Source organism: Octodon degus, unplaced genomic scaffold, assembly GCF_000260255.1.
Source record: "Octodon degus isolate 3935 unplaced genomic scaffold, OctDeg1.0 scaffold00079, whole genome shotgun sequence".
Classification (NCBI taxonomy): Eukaryota; Metazoa; Chordata; class Mammalia; order Rodentia; family Octodontidae; genus Octodon; species Octodon degus.
This window is the reverse complement of record NW_004524655.1, coordinates 1,613,219-1,633,361: the sequence shown is the minus strand read 5'-3', so window position 1 is coordinate 1,633,361 and position 20,143 is coordinate 1,613,219. Positions and strand designations below refer to the sequence as shown.

The 20,143-nt window shown below is 47.6% G+C and overlaps 1 pseudogene; it reads right to left on the bottom strand.

The window, feature by feature from the left end:
* Positions 1-11,281: 11,281 nt before the first annotated feature.
* On the bottom strand, positions 11,282-11,762 carry LOC105742882 (annotated as a pseudogene).
* Positions 11,763-20,143: the final 8,381 nt, after the last annotated feature.

Below are 20,143 nucleotides of genomic sequence, written 5' to 3'. Positions count from 1 at the left end.
TGGGCATGAGGTGGAGCAATACTGTGGTCAACCAATGAGATTACAAACACCATTGCTTAGGTAAAATTGATTAAATCCAGTACGGAATGAGGAAGCGAGTCAGTCACATAGCAGGCGGATATGAATACAGGACAGGGTTTCTTCCTTTTGGGGGTTGGGTTAGGGACTCATTTGGGCTCTTTCAAGGGGATTGATACCTATTAGAATATCAGTCCCTGGTGCCCCTCCCTAGGGAGGTATGTGGCTGCATTTGTTTCCTCTTCCCCCCCCTCGGAACCAGGGATTGAACTCAGACCCTTGCGCCTTGCCAGGGAAGCGCTTATTCTACCGAGCCATTTCTCCAGCCCCTATTTATTTCCTCTTGTGTCTTGAGGTCTGGCCCAAAGCAGGAGTGTCTGTCTCTTCCAAAGTTGCAAAGTCACCTTGTCTTCCATATTGTCTCCTTGAGGGCCTGGCCCTATCTAACTGCAATATTTCTATCTAATTCAGCTGCCTACAACACTACAGGTCAGGAGTCAAGCCAGTGAGCCAAAATAGGTCACCTAAGGTCATGTAGCTAGCTGGTCACCTGGGGTTTCTGGAACAGAGGTCTAGAATAATGTTAAGGAAAAAAAATTTTAAATATTTTAAAATGTTGTAAAAGTGGAATCTTTCATAAACGCACACTTCGTTCTATGCAGATTAAATTGCAAAGTCATTCCAATAACAACTCACAGTAACTGCTGGTTAACCAAGAGATTTGAGAGTAACTCCTCATACACGCACACATAACACAGCATCACAACACAGGTGTACAGTGCCCACACAGAGCAGCTCCTCCCTGGAAGGATTTAGAGAGACAAGGAATTTGCCTTGTGCAGGTACCTGGGCTCGTGGTATGTGTTTGAGTGTGTGTGGCTTTCTCCCTTGGATGGATCTTGGCAGGGAGTTGGTCACAAGGGTCCTTGAATGTCTCCTCCCTCCCTCCCTTCCTACTTCCCTCCTCCCTCTCTCCTTCCTCCCTCTCTCCCTCCCTTGTCCCCTTCCCTTATCCTTCCTTCCTTCCTTCCTTCCTTCCTTCCTTCCTTCCTTCCTTCCTTCCTTCCTTCCTTCCTTCCTTCCTTCTTCCATCGCAGATTGAATCTAGAGCTTCATGTATGCTCAGCCAGAGCTCTATCTTCAGCTCTTTTTAAAATTTTTATTTTGAGACAAGGTCCCACTAAACTGCATAGGTTTGTCTTGAACTCATCTTCCTCCTCCTTCAGCCTCTTAAGTAGCCTGGATGATGATGATGATGATGATGATGATGATGATGATGATGATTATTATTATTATTTTGGCAGAACCAGGGATTGAACTCAGGCCCCTGCGCTTGCCAGGCCAGCCCTTATTCCACTGAGCCATCTCCCCGGCCCCAGTAGCCTGGGTTATTGACAGAAAGGAGCAGCCTCCAGGCCCTGGGCCCTTCTACAAATTTCCCAACTAAACAGTGTTTTGTACTCATTGGTTTAAATTTAGGGTGACTCCCTATCTATCCCATTATGGCATCGGTATGCAGTTTAGTAGCCCTTCGAAATATGTAGAACAGTGGAGTGAGTTAGTGTGGAGAACACATGAAAGGTAACAGTGTAGGCAGCACGTAGATGCTGTGATGGTCACAGAGGCAGCGCATGAGGAGAAGAGACAAGGACAGCGTGTAAGAGGGGTAAGCTTTCCTGATTTACACGAGGTGCTGCCTGGGGCTGTTGGCTGTCTTCCTGTCACTATGCAGGTTTGCTAAGTTAACTGACTTGTAAAGAGAAAGGATGGCTTGGATTTTGGGGGTGCAGCCCCCTTGTGGGTGACGCTGTTGCTTTGTGCCACATCCAGGCAAGAGCTCAGACTGGAGCAGATCTGCTTACCTGGAGCAGATCTGCTTACCTGATGGGAGTGAAGAGAAAGATGATTGGAACAGGAAGGAGGTGAGGCTCCACTGTCCCCATCACGGGTCTGGCCTAAAGACCTCCCACCAGGCCCCGCTTCCTAAAGCTTCTAATAGCGCCTGGGATGTGGGGTGGGGGTTCCAAGCTGTCACCATGTGGGCATCTTGGGGATGCTTAAGATCTGCACCACGGAAATGTGACAGCTGGGACAGCTTTGGAACTGGAAGTCAGCAGAGGGGGAGGGGTGGAGGTGACACAGGAAATGCTTGCTGGATCCCTCCTGCAAGGCAGAGGCTCCACCCACCCCAAGGAAAGGATCCATTGATCTACTTCCCATGAAAGGCCACTCCTCATTGGAGGGGTGACTTCATGAGGTCATTCCGTGTTATGAGTTTCTCCACTTAGCCGACAGAGGCTTTCATGGGCACTTCTTTTTCAGTTCTTTTCTTTTTATTTTTTTGAGATGGGGGTGTGTCACTAATTTACTAAGCTGTCCAGGCTGGGCTTGAATTTACAATCCTCCTGTGTCAGCCTCCCAGAATGCTGGTATTCAGAGTGCTGGCTCACAACCAATTTCAGGCCTGGAGGTAGAACTTTTTATATCCACCACATCCCAGGGGCCAGAACTCTGCCTCATGCCGTGCTTAATGACAAAGAGAGCCTGGGAAAGGCCAGCACACTGTCTTCCTGAGAATTAAGTGAGACAGGCTGGAGAAGCAGCCAATCAGTCTGCGCTCTGGGTGGTTAGTTGAGCACCTGTCCTGTGCCAAATGGTTTTGCATCCCAATTTCATCTAAACAGAGTAATGACTTTACTCTTTCCATACCTATTTGAAGATAATTTGTAAGATGCCTGAAAAATTAACTCACTTACCCCCGTCTCAGCCAAGGGAAGTAGTATTTCTCCAATATTTTCACGTATCTGGAGACAACTCATGAAGTAATGTCTCAATGGGACTCACATGTGTGCTGTGTGTTTAAATGTTCTGTGCAGAAAGAACCACCTGTCTTGAGCAGAGGCTTGAAGGCCAGGGCCGGATGTAAGGGTGCTGCCCCAGGTGTGTGGGGTGAGCCATGCGCACAAACGCTCTGCAGGAAGGAACATAAAGAGATGTCTTCACACACAGCGGCCCTGGCGCCTTGCACTGGATCAGCTGGGTGGCTCTCTAGCAACCATGTTCCTCACCTTAACATTGATTCTGTATCCCAGACCAGGCCAGGACAGAGGCTTGAGGCTAAAAGGAAGGACACTTTGGCTTGAATTAGCCATTTCTTCTGTTGTAGGGAGGGCAGTCTGGCAGACAGGCTTAGGAAAAGGTGAGAGCCCTAGAGGTTCTTTAGGGCTTCCTGTTGGTGGGCCCTGTATTCCTTTTTATCCCAGAAGCACAGGAGTTCTGTGACCCAAGGCCCAGGTGTTTTCTCCCCACCTCCCTTGGTACATGGTGGCATTTTCTGCACAGTAAGATCTATATGAACTTGAAGCAGAATTCCTCCATGAGAGCTTTCCTCCACAAATGGGTTCAAAGAGTGCTCCAGTGGAAGTGTGAGCAGGGCTGTCCCAAAATGTTGAATATGGACTGTCTACTATTTGACTTAAAATATTCCATCCATCCACCCATCCATCCATCCATCCATCCATCCATCCATCCGTCCATTAATCCATCCATTTCCCACCAATCCATGCAGCCCTCCATCTTCCCACCCACCAATGCATGTCTCCATCCATCCATCCATCCATCCATCCATCCATCCATCCATCCACTGATCCTTCCATCCATCCACCAACCCACGCATCCCTCCATTTGCCCACTCACCAATCCATCCATCCAATGTGTATTGAATATCAAATCAGTAATTTTCAAAGTGTACATATTTTTACTTAAAACCACAACCACATGTATGCTTGCATAGGTGACACTTTTGGGGATTGTTTATGACTTTGGCCTTCCTACTCCCTACATCCCTACAGGGGATACAGGGCCCACTAACAGGAAGCCCTAAAGAACCTCTAGGGTTCTCACCTTTTCCTAAGCTTGTCTATCAGACTGCCCTCCCTACAACAGGAGGGTTTAGTCCTTGACACCAAAAAAAAAAGTCAATTAGACACAGGCCCTGTGATTGCCTGGTAGACGGTGGAGGGGTTGTGAATAGCCCCACCACCACTTAGATGTTCTAGGCTATCTCTTGCTTGGTCATGTTATTGTCATAGTTCAGATTATGTGATTAAAACATGTATCTTTAAATATGTATCCAGAAGCACCTCCCGACGCCATTAGTGTCTTTCAATCTCCATGATATTTAAAGAGTTTTCAGTGGTGGAGGACACAGTGATTTTTTTTTTTTTTACACTTTAAGATGCCAATTCTGGAGCAGCATGGAGGACAGGGGCTTGGGGACAGAGATAGAGGGGAGTGAAAGGAGGCAAGATGCTGAGGGAACGATCTAGAACGGTGTGTTGCTGTGGAGGAGTCATGGGTGCCAGGGGATGCCTGGACCTTGGCCCCAGAAGGTCACACTCACACTGAGGCTGCACATTTCCTTGGCGTGCAGCTCTGGGCAAAGACTTAAAACTCTAGTTTCAGTTTCTTATTGCTGAAGAGGTCTCACAGTGGCACCCACATCACAGAGGTGGTTGAGGATTAAGCGAGACAATGCCTATAAACTTCTCTTTGTAATGCAGTTTATAAGTTTTTTCTTCACAGTGCTGGGGATAGAGCCTGGAACCTCTTACATGCTGTGTCAGTGCTCTGCCCCTGAGCTGCACCCCCAGTTCCCTATAATTCTGACCGTGGAGAATTTCCGTATGATGAAGCAGCACCTGGCTTATGTTCAGTGCTACCTGGGAGGCACCCCCAATGACAATGATGTCTACAAGTCTTGCAGTTGTAGGCAGACGGATGGCAACGTCTTCCAAACACAGGCCCTTTGGGGCTGGGGATTTAGCTCAGTGGTACAATGCTTGCTTAGCAAGCTGGAAGCCCTGGCTTAAGTCTTTGACACCAAAAACAAAACAAAACAAAACAAAAAATAAATGTCAACCAAACACAGGTCCTGTGACTGCCTGGTAGAGGGTAGGAGGGTTGTCAACATCATTCTGCATGATTGGGTGGAGGGAGCGCATCGGGCCAGGTAGGAAAGAGTGGGAAAAGATATCAAGGTGGGTGGACCCACAGACCGCATCCACTCTATGGGCTGGCTCCATACTTGACTGTGAGGGAGTTTTCTGTGCTCAACAAGGCCCAAGTGAGCCAGGGCTTCTCTTGGTCAAGGAATGGCACAGCTGTCCTGAAACAGGAGTGCACAGCCAGCTTTAGAGCCACTTCCAGCCCTGGCTTCCCAAGATGATCTTTCAAGCTGCCTTGGTGGTTCTTAGCAGTATTTTCCCTGTCTTTATTGCATAGCATTTGAGCGTGGGTGATGTGGGAACGCCTGGCTGGGGCCTGCACAGTGCAGCACTGATTCTGTCTCCTGTACACATATGAATCCAAACTTGGGTGTATCAGCCTGGCACGTGCCTGTGTGAGTGACACACAGTAGTAACCAGTAATAGTGTTCCGGCCTGCCTATGCCTGGGAGGATGGGTGTTTGCAACTGGGAACCACATGTGTGAGTTTTGTATTTAATCATTAAATTTGAGCTTGTTGTTTTATTTTGAAAGCCATTGAATAAGTTGAAAAGGAATGAATTGAATTTGTTACTTCTAGGAATTAACTATAGTGCATATCACATATGAAGCCCAAGACAATTCTTCTTCCAAGGCAGTCTAAGAATCTGCAAGAATGGGCTCATGGTCTTAAGCCTTACTCGGGTCAGGAAATAGGCACCCTGCTCCCCCCTCTCCTCCATGTGCTTCACTGGGGAGGGCTCCAGGGTGGAGGAGAATGAGCCTGGAGACCAGCAGTATCCTATCTACTTCTTCATGTTGGAGATGTGGGTGGAGCTGTGTGCTCTGCTTCTATGGGGTGCCTCTGCTCTCCCCATAGCTGAGCTCCTTGGCATGGTGCCACACATGGGCTGCCCCAAGAGCCACCTGAGACAGGGCCTCATGCAGGATAACATCTCAGTTGTGCTGTGGGATCCACCCCTGTAGAAAGAAGGGCAGGTGTAGGAGCTGGCATGAGGAAGACCTCTACTGAGACTTGGGTGACGTCAGGCTTGGCCAACCTATGGGATACCAGAGAAGACCAGAACTCTACCTCTCACACAGATCGGTCCCTGGATGTGTGTCCCCAGGAGAGCTGTGACCTTGGGCTGGCCAGCTCTCTGCTCCTGGGGGAGTCCCAGCAGAGAAGCAACCTTGTCCGTAAAGAGGGAACTTGGCACTGTGTTTGTGTATCCACGTCTGGGCCGCCTGGGTCCTGCATAGCCTGGGCCTGAGGAGGTCTCTCTCCTCTCACTTGACTGTCCCTTTTCTCTTTGTTGTAGTCATACTAGCTTCCTCAGTACTGTGCAACATTTCCTCATAGGGCCTTGGCATATTCACTGTCTGCAGTGATCTCTCTACCTGCTTTTATCTGTCCCTGCTTGTGTGTCCAATCTCAGCTCCAACCTTACCTCCTCTCGGAAGTCCTTCTTAAAATCCAGATGTATTCAGGATCTCCTGTTGTGTATCAGTGGTGTCTTCCAAGAACTTCCTTTTTTTTTAAAGAAAAAAAATCTTATTCATTTTTATTAGGTATTAATGAATCAGGCAGCATTCCATTTACAAAACCGAGAAGCACCCGTGAGCTGAGTAGGAACAGAAGGCTTTGGGGAAAGCAAATGGATAAAGAAGCAGAAATAAGCAACAAAAGATGGAGTGGTCATGTCAGTCACTCTCCTTACAGGAGCTCCTCCAGAGAGCATTTCCTTTCTGCGTGAGCTCAGGTAACGAGGGCCCTTGAGTCTTTGCTTGGCAGCTCTTTATTGAAATGATTTTCCTCCAACATTTTTGGTCTCAGGGACCAGCTTCGTAGAAGACAATTTGCCTAGGAACCCATTGGCAGAGGGGTTGGTCCGGGGGTGACTGAAGGACTTTGCAACTATTGGGCACTTTATTTCCATTATTAGGGCATTGCAATACGTAGTGGGGACAATTAGGAGTCTACGTCAGTCAGACTCCTTGGGAGTGCCGAGCTTGTGGTCCAGCAGCTAGATGTGGGGGCGATGGGAGACAGTGACCCTCGGGGGTGCTGCTCTCTGCGAAATCCACTCACTTTGGTGGCTGTCACTGCAGAAAACCCTGCTTCACCAAGACAGGATGTTGACAGTGGAGGCTGACTGCCAGTGCTTTTGAGGCAGTCTCAGGACATTCCATCTGGGCTTTAATCCAGAGTGTATGAAGATCTGAAGTTGTCTCAAGTTTCCTTTCAAGGCCACCCTCATTTGTGTCTTGGAGCCTGCGATGCTCTCTAGAAGACTGAAGCTGATTCACCTGGCTGACTCACAAGTGGGTCGCGGAGCCTGTGCTCCACAGGCCGAGCACCTGTTGTAGTTGGAAAGCAGCGCGCAAACTCTTGAAAGCCGAGATGGCAGAGCAGGTACCACTGGGAGGAAGAAAACCCTGGCTCAGGCGCTCTTTAAATCTCTGATAAGAGTTGAAGCACGTCAACAATTCCAGTGTTCTCCGGTTGCCCCGTGACTCTAGATTGGCTCTGAATGCGGCCACTTTGTCTGTCTGTTTAGTTACAATTGTCATTCTTTCCTGAAGTGACAAACTAAGTTTAGTGAGCAAGTTGAAGAAGTCACACAAGTAAGCCAGTTTTACGAGTCGTTCTATGTCACTGAAATGCGCTGTTGGTGATGATTGCTTTCCTAAATGAAATCTCTGGAGCAGCTCTTATAACTCAAAAGCCCTAGCCGGCGACCCATGTTTAAAAAACCACCTCACATCTGCGTATAAGATGAAATGTGTGTGTTCTGCATCCATCTCCCGACAGGCCCTGTGAACAGATGTGAGTCAGGAGCACGCGCTGTAATGCGGTTGATCACTTTAATCACATCCTACAGAACATCGCTAGGTTGACATCTTTGGCAGCCAGAATTTCTCTATGAATGACTCAGTGCGGATACTCACAGTTCGAAGCAACCTCTTTGACCTGAGTAGTGAAATCCGAAAGCCATCCGGTCTTGGCAGCTACTCCATCCAGCTCGTACTGACAGACACAACCAAAGCAGTTTTCCCGATACGCAGTCGTCTAAGACTTGCGTAATTCCTTTGCTGTGTGATTGCTTGGCAACAGAAGCGCGCCCAATACACCCTCGTGGAAATTCTGCCCCCAAATATATCACGCAGAAGCAAGTATTATCGCTTGGTCGTCAGCCTTGGTGGATACACTGGACTGTGTGTCACTGTGACTTACTGAGCTCTATAATACCTATGCCTTGTTATCCTCTGCCAGTTCGTCGATTCATTGATCATGCCAGCCAGAAGAGAAACACAAGCCACCTTTTAAACTGCAGCCTCTCCTAAAAGTTCATGCCAAACGTCCTTCGAAGGAGGCAGAATCAGCTCTTCACTAATACCGAAGGGCTTATCTTTTTTTAAAATTTATTTTATTTTGGATTCATTTTAGTAGGGCTTCTTTTCTTTAACAATGCATGGCTGGGGAAAAAGTTCAGCAGTCTAAGAGCCTGCCTGGCAAGTGTAAGGGTACGGGTTTGACCCCCGGTACCACATGCTGTGCTGGCCACCAAACTGTGAGGCATGAAAGATTAAAAATTAATTTTTATGAAGGAGAGTCACCTAGAGAGAAAACATTCTCTCAGGCTTTCCCAGAGAGCAAATTGGTCAAGCAATGGCCATGACTCATCCAGATGGCTGACACTGACAAAAGCCCCACAAGGTGCTGTACGTGGTTCCAGGGTAAATCCTGAGGGGATTTGACTGACCTTGTCAGATAGCAAAAGTTACATTTTTAGTTATATAGGTCTTGCTTTAAACTTGGTCTTCATCATCCAGCAGAAAAGTGTAACCACGAGGTATAAAAGGAAAGCTATATTATTACCCAATTTTTTTTTTTTTTTTTTTTTTTGCGGAACCGGGGATTGAACTCAGATCCTTGCGATTGCCGGTCAAGCGCTTATTCTACTGAGCCATTTCTCTGGCCCAGGGAAGCTATATTAATACGCTGAGCTGCAAAAGGCCCAGGCTAGCAACTTCAGACAAGTGCCAGCTCTGTTGATAACCCACTACTATTATGGACTGTTGGACCATATTGGGTTATTTTACTGAATTCAAATACCTGTGATCTTTAGTCTGGCATCAAGTATGAAAAAGTCCTTTGAAGACTTCTCCACATACAGCTTCTCTAAAAGCAATGGAGGGGCTGGGGAGATGGCTCAGTAGGATAAGCGCTTGACTGGCAAACGCAAGGATCTGAGTTCAATCCCTGGTTCCGCAAAAGAGAATAAAATAAAATAAAAAAAAATAAATAAAAGCAATGGAACACCCATCTCTGACAAAACAAAACAAAAAAAGGGGATATAAATAAAGGATGTTTTTTTTTGCTTGTGTATGTGAAAAAAAATATATATATATATATACACAAGATAGGATAGACATACAGCTACTTTCTCTTAGTTCATTGAGAAGAAAGGTTTGTACTAATATTGTTTAGACAGGATATCACATCTGCATCTTGTCCTCTAAATGCAAGGAAGACAACAATATGCAATGTATTAATTATTGTAGCTGCTGTACTAACCTCTTTTGAATCGGTTTCATTGCTATTTTATCTTTTTTCTCATTACAATGCATAAAAATTAATAAAAATATTTTTAAAAATGCAGTTAGCCACTAAGAATGACGCCTACAATGCAGACGTATTTGATTAGTGACCGCTTTCAGTAATTGCATCTATTCTTTGTAATCAAATTTTTTAAAATAAAAAGCCCCAAACCTCAAAGTCTTGTCTGCAGTTGAGTGCGCAGTCTCCATGAGGCAAAGTAGCCTTGAGGGTTTTGTGGCTTTGTCAGGTCGTCGGTCACCATGTGTTGTACACAGAAGGCTGAGAGCATGTGAGCCACCTGTTGCGATGAACCTGCGATTTAAGTAAGATTTTTAGTATTTTAAGTGCAGCTTTCTTTTTGCTGGCAGCGATAGAGTCTTCTACTGTCTTACCACTGAGTCTCTCCTCCTTTTCAGAAAAGCTCCCCAGGAATGTTTAGTTTTCAATCATTTGGCTAGGGCTAGCTTGTGCGGGCTTACCGAACATGTAACTGGGACAAGCGTGCAATGAACTGAAGTGGCAAATGCAATAGTGGGTCAGCCACATATGGGCACACTCTGACTTCAAGCCTGCCACTAGATGCGCATTGTCATGTGCCACTCACTGATAGTTTTGCTATGTGTCTCTGCACCCTGTTGTTTATGGTCTCTGTACAGCCAGACCTCTCTGCTAATGTTGATCTGTATTTTCAGACATTCCCGAGGGCTAGCATCTCTGCCTCAGCTCCACTGAGGCCATCCCTCCTGTGATTCTCCTAAGGAGCAGGCAACCTAGATCCCACATGTGTCCACCCGCAGGCCGCAGTGACACTTACACTCTTTTGGGAATCTAGTGCTGCCGCTGACTTGACAGGAGATGGCAAGAAGCAGCTGGAAATGCAGATGAAGCCTTGCTTGCTCAGCGGTGGCTCATCTCCTGCCTTGTGGCCCAGTTGCTAACTGGCTACAGACTGGGGCTGATGCATGGTTTAGGCACCGAGGGCCTCCAGCTTCTTGGAACCTACGGTCTGTCAGTCTCAGGACCATAGGTTGCTGAAAACTAATCTCTTTCCCTTTCTCCCTTTGCACTGGGCTATGGAAGACCTGCTTTTTGCTGCCTTTATCATTTTGATTGTTAAAATATGCATTTCTAGGTCTTGATGTTTAAGATTTTCCACCAGTTCTATCAGGATTCAGTGTCCCTTCAGGAGACCACCAAGCTAGGGACAGGTGTCATTGTCCTTCCAGTCACAAATTTCAATGTATTATTACTTATTAGTGGGATTTTTTTTTTGTGCTTTAAACAATTTATTTAACTGAAATGGTCTTACGTTTATTTCTGAAGTGACTTCCATTTATTTTGATACATCTTTTCCCCATGTTGTTTTACAGAATCTTCAAGTCAATATAGATATTTTATAAATATTTGAATATTTGGGCATACACCTGCACAATACCTCAGCAATATCTTTCAGCAAGAAAAACATTGAAGAGTAAAGACTACACACAATTAGAAAAGAGTAAAGACTAGCTACAGTGAAAATCTGCTGCAAATATTTCTGAGGTGAGAAGGCACCACATACTTGTTTATCTAAGAAAACCACCCTTACAACCCAGGATGATTTTATTTTTACATAGGACCTAGAACACTTAAGCTGCCAATTAGGTGCTGAATGGCAGAGCAGCATCCTAGTTTATGCCATAAATTCATAGGGAATGGGTTCCAACAACTCAGGTTCCTTCCCATTGGTGCTCACAAAGTGTACTTCTCTGGGAGGGCCAGGCTGGTGCTTCGGTTGAACCCAGGTACCTTTCTCTTTAGCTTCCTTCTTTTTCTAATCATTTTCCTTGACACATTTCAGGAAGCTATCACGACTTTTTGAGTGTTTAATATGCTCAATATGTACATTAATTTTCTCTTGGCAAAAGCTTGCCCTTAACCTGCTCGTTTACAACAACGCCAGCAGCATGCTGGGTATCGTTATAGACTCTTCCCGTTTTGCCATGGTAACATTTGTGAGGCTTTCCTTTTTGCACAGTACCCATTCCCTTGATGTCCACAATATCACCCTGTTTGTAGATTTACATGCATGTGGCCAAAGGAACAACCCCCTGTGTTCTAAAAGGTCTGGAGAACCGGGTTCCCCTCCTCTTGCCCTTTGTGTTAGTCATTTTGGTAAAATACTGGAAGATGGAAGTTGTGGTCGAAAGGTATTAGTGGGATTTTGAGACAAGACTTTACTTTGTGGCTTAGGCTGGGGCTGGTCTTCCACTCACGATTTAGCCCAGCCTGGCCTCAGACGTGCTGCAATCCTCCTGTCTCCACGTGATGGTTTGTATCTAGATGTCCCCCCAAAGCCTCATGCACTCAGGGGACAGGCTTTTAGAGCTTGTGATTCACTTATGACCCAACACTGAGAGGCTGGTGTGAGGGCTGCATCCTGTCCGGGGCAGAGAGCCTGAATGCGTTATCAGGGAAGGAGCGAGGCCCGCTCTTCGCTGCTGCTCCTCCCTTCTGCATTCGCCGTTTTACTGTTTTCCGTCGCCATGAACTGCTGCCCTCTGCCCTGTGCCCCTCTGCTTTGGAGCCAGCTGATTATGGACTGAAACCTCCACAGACTGGGAGCTAAATAAACCTTTTCTTCCTTAATTTTGGGTGTTGAGTATTTTGTCCCAGCAATGAACCTGTGTTAGTTGATACATTGTGTCAACTTGGCTGAATCAGCTCCTGCAGATCTCAGCGTGGGGGCCTCGCCCTGCAGGTGGGCAGGGCCCAGCAATTGAGAAAGGCAGGAAGCCGCCCTGCCTGGTTTCCTGCCGCCCTGCCCCGCTTCCGCAGAGAAGTCTCAAGTCTTCAGAGGAGCTTGATCTTTGTAGCCATACCACTTTGGAGGAGCTCCGAACTTCGAACTTCGCTGGTCTTCCCAGTCAGCGTAGAAGGAAGAGAGAGGCTTGGTGGGCGCTGCAGCTGCTGCTCCTTCTCTGCTCTTTGCTGTTTTCTGCTACCATGAACTGCTGACGTTTGCCTTGGAGCCAGCGGATTATGGACTGAACCCTCCAGTAACTGTGAGCTAAATAAACCTTTCCTTCCTTCATTTTGAGTGTGGGGTATTTGCCCCAGCAACAAGTAAAGAGTAACTAAGGCAGAGACAAAAGTAACTGAGCCAGCCAGCCTCCTGAGTAGTCAGGATTATACGTATGTGCCTTGGTACCTAGGACGAATTGCAGTGTAGATCTTTAAATGGCTTTGGACAAAGGCAGGCCTGGTGTCCATTTCTGTCCTGCCTCTTGCCGGCTGTGCGACCTTGCGTTCATCCCCTTTACCTCTCTAAGCCTCAGGTTTCCCATCTGAAAATTGACTTCTACTTCTAGATAAATTGGGACCTTGTCCCCAGCTCATGTCACAGCTGGGACAAGGTATGTGCTAGTGACTATTACCCACGCCTTGCCTCTCAGATACAGATTAGATTCCTACCCCAACTGCCACGTGGTGCAGCCAGCAGCAGGTGGTAAGCTACAGACAGATGTGCTGACCCAGGGCCTCGCCCTCTGTGCCGGGGGCCATGGCTTGTCTGCCTTGGAGAATGCACTGACAGCTGGACCCAAGGCAGCATGTTTAACTGATGGCCTCTGAGGGCTGGGGCGAAGGATCAGGACCCCAGGGCTCCTGGATAGGTCCCAGAGTTTGACAGACAAGCTGAAGGAACCTCTGGTGAAGCCTTGCTCCAAAGTGGAGCAACTTGCTGATCCTGTTGCTTTAGACTGGTGCGGACTTGTCAGTCCTGGGCAGTGGCTGGGCACGGGTTGACCCTGGGCCATCTCATCTGGCTCTCTTAGCCACAGAGCCTCTTCCTTTCTTGCATTAGCACCTTCATTAGTGGCAGCTGTAGGACACCACAGCACATGAACCCTAAGCCTGGATGAGTTGCACTGGGGACTGCTTATCTTTTTCATATGCAGTGTTGGGGATGGAACACAGGCCTCGCACGTGCCCGGCGAACACTGCCACTGAACCCCACCCTAGCCCTTGGGTCCACTGTCACACTTGGTGGTCCCTCACAAGCAGCACGCATGTTGTATTATAGTGTCTAACACATCTGAGGAGTTTGTTAAAAGGAGCCTTATATGAGGCCCGTTCTTTAGTTACCAGTTGATTATTATTTTGCTAGGTTATCATCTTTACAGTGTGTGAATTTGGACAGTCCATCTGTATGCCTAAGCTCTTACTCATTCACTTATTCACACGCTTACTCTTTGGTATGTGTGTCCCCACCCCCCATGAATTCATTCACTGCTCGCCTATCTGTCCATGCAGCCAATTCATCCATGCATATTTTTATGTACCCGTCCACCTACTGATCCATCCGTCCACCTGCCGATCCAGGCAGCCCCCATCCACGCACCGCCGCACCTGTCCGTCCCTCTTTCCGTTCACCTACCCATCTGTCCACTCACAGAGCCCTCTCCCCTCTATGCTGTCATTAGCTATTCCTGCAGCAGGATTTTCTGGGAACTTGCTCTGTCTCTAGTCTTAGTCCGGAGAGACAAGATCCTGGCTTTTCTGAAAACAGAAGCTCCTGATCTCGTGGTGCAAGCCACTAAGTAACTAGATAGTCATCGTTCGACAAGCCACGAAAATTAAGGTTCTTGAGGCCGCAGGTAACTTTACGCTAAGCACATGTCACTGATGTCTCCGACTCCTGAAAGTGTTAGGTAGGGCAAGTTCCTTCGGTGTTTTCAGTACTGGAGATTGAACTCAGTGGCACTGTACTTCAGAGCTACACAACCCCAGTCCTTTTGATTTTGAGATAGAGTCTTGATACGTTGCCCAGACTGCTTTAAAGTTGCAGTCCTCTTGCCTCCGCCCTGTTACTAGCAGGAAGTAATGCTGTGCGCCACTGTACTTTGCAGATTCTTTGCTTGTGGAGGTGAGAAGCAGAGGGCATGAGCCACTGAAGCAATCCGGAGGGGGCGACACTGAGTTAATTCTTCCATTTGCAAAATCTTCAGCCCCCTCTGCAATGTGTGCTGGGTTTACAGCCTCTTCCTCTATGAAGAATGTCAGTCCTAGAAATCAGCTGAGAACCCACATATCCAGCATTAGTATGAGCTCCCTAGTGTGAGAACCTGAAGGAGTAAATAAAATCCAACAGGAACAGTAGATACCATGAAAGGGAGAGAAACTCCTCAAAGGGAAGGGACACCTGGATGAGGGAAGGGAGAAAAAGAATAATGAACAAAGGGGAAAGGAAACTTATTTTTTATTTTTATTTTTTAACATTTATTTGTGTGTGTGTGTGTGTGTGTGTGTGTGTGTGTGTGTGGCCAGCTCAGCCCACCAGGGGGCGGGCTGGCTGGTATGTGGTGCTGGAGGATCGAACCGCGGTCCCTGTGCTTTGCCAAGCTTGTTCCAAGTAGGTGCTTTAGACCACTGAGCCATCTCTCCAGCCCAGGAAACTTATATTTATATACACAGAATAGCTTGGATGATTGTGCTGTTGATTTCCACTGGTCTATTGAAAGAAGCTGTTAATACTTAACAGGGAAGCGCATATTCCACTGAGCCATCTCCCCGGCCTGTTCTCTCTCTCTCTTTTAACTTTTTATAGACTTTTCGATCAATTTTGCATGCTTACATCTGGAAATCTAAACAACTAATTTGAAGATAATGATATGTAATATAGCAACCACTGTGGAACTCCTACTACTTTGTTTAGTGAAATTCTGCATCATTTCTAATGTTTCTTTACTATTTTTATTCTCTTGAAAAATTAAGCTATTGATTATCCTTTCAAAATAGAAAATTTCAAATATATGAGCACATCGACACAGCCAGCGCTGTGTAAGGCAGACATTTGTGGAATCGGAAAGAAAAGCATTGAATGTACTATTTTTTTTCTTAGACGAAGCTCTTGCTGTGTTTCCCAGGCTCGTCTCAAACCTGTGGGCTCAGCTGAGCCTCCTGCCTCAGCCTCCAGAGTTGCTGGGCCCATAGGTGTACAGCACCCACCCCTGGCTCAGATATATTTTTAAATAAAGAAAATGAAGTCACGGAAGAAGTAATGTCGGATGGCCACTCTGTAAAGGTTGTGGGACATGCTCGACAGGACCTGCTGCACCTCTCCCGCTTATAAGAGACCCCTCCTTTTTGTGTGCAAAGAGAAAGCATGGGGAGGAACAGGTTCTCTGCTTTTCCTCAGCGACGCAGCCCTTAGGCCTAGATGTGCATCCTGCACACAGTAGGCCCACAATCAATATTGGTTCAGTGAGCGAATGTATGCAGGCTAGAGCAACACACTGTCATGGTTTTCCGTCGGGGAGAGAATTCAAAGTTTTATTGGACTTCTGGCTTTCATTTTCTTATATAAAACATTTGGCTGCTTTGCTGTGAGACTTTTAAAAGTAAAGTGAAAAGAAAATCCCTCTTAAGTGTCCAGCCTTTCCCGCTAGGGGGAAGGAACTACCAGCGGGGTGAGTGGTCTCTGTTTATTCAAACTGTTTTTCACGTCCAATTAGGGCAAGGGACCTTCTGAGTGTGTTTCAAGCTGCCCCCGCCCACAGGGGAAATGCCAGACCTGTCAGAGAAAAGAGCAGCGTGTGTGTGTGCGTGTGTGTGTGTGTGTGTGTGTGTGTGTGTGTGTGCACCCATGTGTGCCTGACCAAGACCTTGGGCTGGGAAGGCCCTGGACCCCTTGCTGAGATGAGAACTGACCTTCAGTGCTGCTCACAGTCCCTTTGTCTGACCTCTTGCACGATTCCGAGGCAGCTCAGGGCCTCAGAGAAAGGAAGGAAACAAACAAAACTCTGGGGTCAAACCTGCTTGCTTTGAGGCAGCTCGAAGAGCGTGTGTGACAGCAAATTCAGCTTGCCTGCTGACCTATTCTGTACCCTGCCTGGTGTGGAGCAAGGGTGGGTGGGAAGGGGACAAATGTGGGGGCAAAGTCAGTGCTGGGGGACCCCCAAGAGTATAGACAAAGTGGCATGGGATTGGGACCATTGAGAGGACTGATTTGGGACTCTCCCTGTGACCTCTAGGGTGGCACTGGTTGTATCTACATCATTTATTTATCCACTTATTTATTTTTAAATTAATCTTCCCTTTTCCTCCCTTCCTTCTTTCTCTTCTCTCTTTATGGTAATGTTTTGAGTGCCTACCGCATGCCAGGCTCTGGGCTCAGGGATTGGCATTGGATAAACCTTCAATCCTGTGAGGTTTCTACTCCAGCCAGGAAGGCACGACGAAAGATGAGAAGCAGTTGGATCTTTAGGGTGAGGAGTAATAAGATCACACGAGGACCAAATCTTAAGCTGGCGAAGGATGTGGAGCCCAACGGGGCCTGCTGGACTGGGCTGCAGCTGCCCCAGTGCTGGGGGCAGGTGAGGGCCTTGCGTGTTTACAGACAGGCATGAATGCAGCGAAGGGGACACCTTGGAGCTCTGTGGCAAAGGCATGCTAGGCGGTGGGGAGCAGATGCCCAGGGAGAAGGGCTAGATGCCAGCAGGCCTGGAGCAATGACCAGTAGGCCAAGAAGACCGGCGTGGCTGCAGCGAGGAGAGCCAGGGAAGGGCGAGTGGGATGGAGGGACGCCAGGAGGGCAATGGGGCCATGCAAACTGGTACAGGTAAGAGCAGAGAGACCACTGGGAAGTGTGGGGTGACTGTCTAGGTGACAGATTACGGCCCCGCGGCCAGTTGGGCACGGTAGGGATGACAGGATATGAGAGGAGTTAGGGTACATCTTGTGGGGGAGCCAACAGGGTTTGGTGATATGCGGGTGTGTGTTGAGAGAGGAAGAGAAGAGCCTAGGATGAAACGAAGAGTTGTACCAGTGACACGAGGTCGGTGGCTGGCTCATCGCCTGAGGTAAGAAGTGCTGCATTTTCATGTGGCGTATCTACTTGGTATTTGCACCATTAACATTGGCTGAATGCATGAATGATTGAATGAATGCATGCATGCATTTTTTGAGGGGAGGGATTGTCTTGTAGTCTCTGCTAACTTCAGTTAACTTTCCATGATTGTGCACAATCTCTGGGATTCTGTGCTCAGTGCTGTGGAGTACACAATACAATCAACAGACAGCCTAGCACCTCTTAGGGCCTTTTAAACATTTCTCTATGAGCTGGAGGAGAGAGCAGGCAGATGAGGCGGGTGCAATCCCGCCCTACCAAGCTCGTTGTCCAGATGGAAGGTCAAATGCTAAACAGAGTAATCAATATGTGAAATTATTACCTGACATGGTCCTGGGGATGCAACCCATGGCCTTTGCACTGATTGAAGTCTCTCGCCCTTCTTTTAAAAGAATGTTTTTGAGATAGGGTCTGACTAAATTGCCCAGGTGGGACTGAAAGGTCTACAGCCTTGGCCTGCTCAGGGCTGGGATTGCAGAAATGCAGTATGGCACAGGGATTGTGCTAAGTATTAAAAAGAACTTATGAAAAGCTTTGGCTGTAACTCAGTGATAGAACCCTTGGCTAGCACATGTCAGGCCCCGGGTCTGCTCTCCAGCATCACTGAAATATAAGTAAATAGAAAATGAGGGAAAATATATAGAGTTGAGGAAAGACTGCTAAAGTGTGGCATTGGATTTCATTTATATTTAGAAAGTGAGAGGGAAGGGTATGTATAGAAAGGAAAGGTGATTTCCTGGCAGAGAGAAGAGGGAGCTCAAAAGGTGTGAGGGAGAAAGTATACTTAGGGGCCGGGGAGATAGGTCGGTGGAGTAAGTACTTGCTTGGAAAGTGCAAGGTCCTAAGTTTGATCCCTCGTACCACCAAAAAACAAAAACAAGCAAAACAAAAAAACAGAAGTATGCTCAAAGAATTACCAAATCAGAAGGGATTTTGGGGGTGGCTTCAGGTTAGTGAGTGAGTGCTGTGGCTACAGAGGAAAAACAGAGGGAAGAGGGAAGAAGAAAGAAGAAAAAGCAAAGCAGAGACCCCAGCAGCTGGAGGAGGAGGCAAGGGGTGAATGCCAACGCTCATTAAAAGCAAGAGTACTGGAAGGCCATGAGGCGGTCATGGCGTGAGGTCTTGGCAGGTCCAAAGGAAACACATTCAGCTCCTTCTCATACAGTACCACAATGCCATTTCTGAGCCAGAGCAGGTACAAGGCGCTGGAGGATGAGACACCTCAGCATCCAGCCTGAAGTGGTGAGTGTCTCTCACGCCAAATCCCAGAAGCCTCTGGGAAGTCCATGCCTGTCTTCCCAGCACCCCATGCTCAGCCCTGAATAGGGTGCTCCGTGTTGAGAACTGATAGATCACTGGCCTCCTAACCCAGGCTCTCAGCTGTGTGTTGTTCCCTATGATATTAAAGAGTGAATAAAACAGTTGGCCAACGGGCCACAGGACGGAGAAGAAGCACAGGGTGAAAGCCAGAACTCAGTCATGGAGAAACAAGGAAGGCTTCCTGGGGCGGTGGCTTCTATCCTGAGATCTGGGAGAGTCCCTGAGGGAATGAGGTGAGCCGTGGGGAATGCAGCCAGCCAGCCAGACGAAGCGCATGCTCGGTGTGGACATTCCTCCTTGCAAATCAGTCACTGTGCTGTGATTCAGTCGTGTCCCTAACTCATATCCTGCACTAAACAGGAGCCGCCGCCGCTTGGTCTATAGGCGAGTGTGGGCTTCAGGGTCCAGCGGGTCTCAGGTCCTACTTCATCTCCCTCGGTGACATTGTGTGTGACCTTTGCCACATCACTTCCCCCAGCTGGGACTCAGTTTCCTTGTCTGTAAAACTGGAGTAGTGAGGCCGTTCTGATCTAATGAGAAGACACACATGATGCGCTCAGCACTGTGTGGGACACAGAGCAAGTGTTCATACTGTGTCAGCTCCTTTGCTTTTCGGGAGCAGAGACTGAGGCAACCACTAAGGAAACTGGCTGATGCTATTAGAAGTGAGTACAGGTTTCCCGCGTTGCAACCCTTTCAGCCCAAGGGGGACAACCTAACACACATGTATGCATACGGTCACCAAAAATACGTATCAGAATGTGTGTTGCAGCACTGTTCCTCACAGCCACAGCTGGAAGCCACCACAGTGCTCGCCCGTAGTAGAATCAGTGAGCTAGGGGACACTGTGCAGCAGCTTCTCAGTGATCCGTGGCTCCACACGACAGAGAGTGAATGTCAGCAGCTGTGAGGAGGTTGAAGGTCTGGACAGCAGGCCCCTTGAAGGGGGATGAGAGGGCCCTGAGGAACCAGCGAGTTCTTTTTGGCAGTGTGTGTGTCTGTACTAAGCTGTGTCCATTTTGGAAAATTCACCACATTGTAAGCTTTAGGACCTGCTTGTCGTTTCTCTTTGTGATATTATACATACTTTAAAAATTGCTGTCGGACACAGCCATTCAAGTAAATATTTATAATCTCTGAAAGCTACCATCATTCTGCCATTGCAGGCTGGACTTCCATTCCCACTGTTTCCTCTTAGGATTGTTGATTCCCTTGTGCCTCATCACATTAGAGAACGGACCATCAGCGGGCGCTTTCAGCTCAGCGATCTAGCAGCAGCGGCTTCTCTACCATCTTCTCCCTTCTTCTGATTCGTCTTTTGGATTT